We start from the raw sequence: 2,955 nt of genomic DNA, 5'->3' as shown, positions 1-2,955 counted from the left end.
TTATCATAAACCTTGCAGTGAGAAAATGTCATTGCAGACAGACACACTTAGACCGCCTGCCTTCAAAGTACAGGTATACATTTACCTGTCTCATGCTGACTCATGCAACAATAAACCAACAATGAAAATACTTTATTTTGTATCTCATACAACTCAAACTGTTAGGAGCACAAACGATGTGTACTAAGAGACTGATATCAGTGTTTATCATTGCTTTCTAGATAGTGTACAAAGATGCCTTCAAACTTATAAGTATATTTATGTGGTTGTGAATGACTATGAGTCACTGCGTAGCATTTGTTTGAACAATTTTTCTTTCACAGATGGTGGTTGTAAGCACCGTTCAGTTCCTAAGATAGATCAACCCTTACTGTATATCAAGCAGTATCAAGTCCAACAACATTCAATGTTGTCAGTTTAGCACTTTGTTATTTTACTCATTTTGTTGTTTGAAGGTGTGGAGCAGTTTTAAAAGGAACTTTTTTTTTTCCTTCAGTAAAATCAAGATGCTTTAATATAAGGAGTTTTCACAGTCCTGCGTGATAAGTTTGCTTTCAAGGTCAAGAGCAATGATTTTCAAACTGAGTGAGAAATGGCACTTGAGCCTATACCGGCACTCAGAACAGACTTTAGTATCAAGTATCGGCAAGGTAGCACATACTAATTAACTGTGATGTAGAGCTAATAAACACCAAGAGCTAAAAAGATAAATATATTGATCTTTGTTTTAAACAGGTGCTGGAGAGCAGAGGGAAAAGGGAACTCCCAGCACAAGCAGGAAACAGTAAACCAGAAACAAGCTTTGGTGTCTACTTCTTCTATTGCAGTACCAATTTGAAAGTAAATGAGTTGTGCTGATATTTCTCATTGGGCCCATTTACTATTCGCTAACGTAGCTAATTGTTATTCCTTTCTCTCTATTTTGTATTTTTGTGCTATTTTACTACTAAATTAAAAGAATGAAAAACAATTTTCTTTTAATTTAAACACGATATAAAGCAATATCCCAAGCCTTTAAAATATTTTGGAGCATTATTACATCTGTCATCTGAAAAAAAAAAACAACAACACAGAGCCTATGGCATCTTTGGAGATCTGCAGCTCAGATGGAGGAATCATATAAGAGTAAAACTGTTAAGTGGACTCAATATATCATTTTGCAAAAAGACAATAAGCTGATAAAGTTGATGGATGCATAAAGTTTGGAAAAAATTGAGAAAAAAAATTTGAAAAAGCAAAAAAACAAAAAACAAAAAAAAAACAGTTTCAAGATCTGTTAAAAGACTATAGACTGGGGTAAATATTGCCTTCTAACAGGTTATTTTAGAATGATTTTGAGTCTAAAATAGCCCAATTTAATTTGCAGTGTCTATGATTTAAAGCCTATTTATTTAAAGAGTGAATTTATTGAATTTATAGTCCAGGATACATTGACATGAAAATGAAACTGAACCAACAACCTTGTGATTATAGGATCCCTATTTGTACCAATGATCCTCATGGGTTACAACACTTCTAAACGAACAAGGTTTGGGTTCCATAAGATTTTCCATAAGACTTTATCAACTTTATCATAAGATTTTAGAAAATCTTTACCCATTTCTCTTGTAAAAGTCGCTATAACAATTTTATAAGAGGGGAGGAATAAACTGAATGTTATTTTGATATAAATTCAAATATATATTTTTTTTTATTTCTGTCGCTTTTTAATTTAGTTTAGATAAATTGACTGTTAAAAAAAATTAACACTGTTTTCTCTCTGCATCAGTGTCTACATTTGAATAACCTTTTGGATGAGTAAAGAGGAAAACTAATATCAGTTTATCCTCTAACTTTTGGTAAAACATGATTTAAAAACATTTTAATATTCTATATTCTTGGTCATATTCTGCTTGATAAAAGACAAGAGGAATGAAATGAGTAGAAAATTCCCTTTTCTGCTTCTGCTTCTTTCTGAAGTGGAAGCATGATGGCAGAGCAAGTTAAGAGCATCTTTTGCATCTTTCTTTTAAATTGTACATCTTCTGCATAAGTAAGAGCAATTAACTCCCTTAATCAGGAGCAAGAGATTAGCTCTGGCTTTGATATCCTGCTCTTCTGAGACAGATATCATTAAAATCAGCACTGATGGATAATCATCAGTGGTGCATCATGATTTCTCTCCAAACTCATGCAAAACATGGTCGACCGTTTTTAATGCATGACAACATTAAATGAATATCGCTATTACAGGGACATGCATGAAAAATTTGTGAATACTATATGCTCTAAAAAAGCTTTTGCAAATTAATGTGTATCTTTACATTATTTCTCCGAGGAAGTATTTCCCCAAAGTGGTCAAATGTTTGAGCTGAATATTATGCAGATTTAAAACAATATATGCCTTATTCAAGTAGTGGCCCTAAAAGTCTTTTCAGAAAATCTGTGCTTATGGTCCATTTACTGATTGACAGTTAACTCAATTAGCACTCGTTGAAGTTTTTTGGCACATTAGTCTCTAGCAATTAAATATTGGTTTTGGGGAAAAAGTGTTGGGACAATTTTTTAAAGTACCACTTTAAATTTGGGTTTATGCCTAAATTAGATTCTACATTTTTGCAAAGTAGTTATCTTAAAATGACTGGATAAAAAAAAAGACAACTGTGATGGAAAGGCAGAAGAGAAACACTAATTGCTTCATTAATTCCGCTGAGCTTATAAAAGACAGAAAGGCTCTTTGAGTTAATATTCCTTTGATTTGTAGAATAAATAGATCATGTATTCTATTGAGGTCAGTAATATAAAGCAGCTGCCAGGATGATTTCCATCAAACATCATCCAAAGTTCCTCTCAAATTGGTTTCTTGAATTTATTAATTTTATTTATTTTTGTACATGTCCCGAACTTCAGTTGAAGCTGGTTGTACATAAAACAAATCTGTTAAAGATAATTTCTTTTTTAAGTGGAATAATTGTT

This window comes from Cyprinodon variegatus, unplaced genomic scaffold (genome assembly GCF_000732505.1).
Source record: "Cyprinodon variegatus isolate N-32 unplaced genomic scaffold, C_variegatus-1.0 Scaffold460, whole genome shotgun sequence".
NCBI classification, from domain to species: Eukaryota; Metazoa; Chordata; class Actinopteri; order Cyprinodontiformes; family Cyprinodontidae; genus Cyprinodon; species Cyprinodon variegatus.
Note: the sequence above shows the minus strand (reverse complement) of the source record.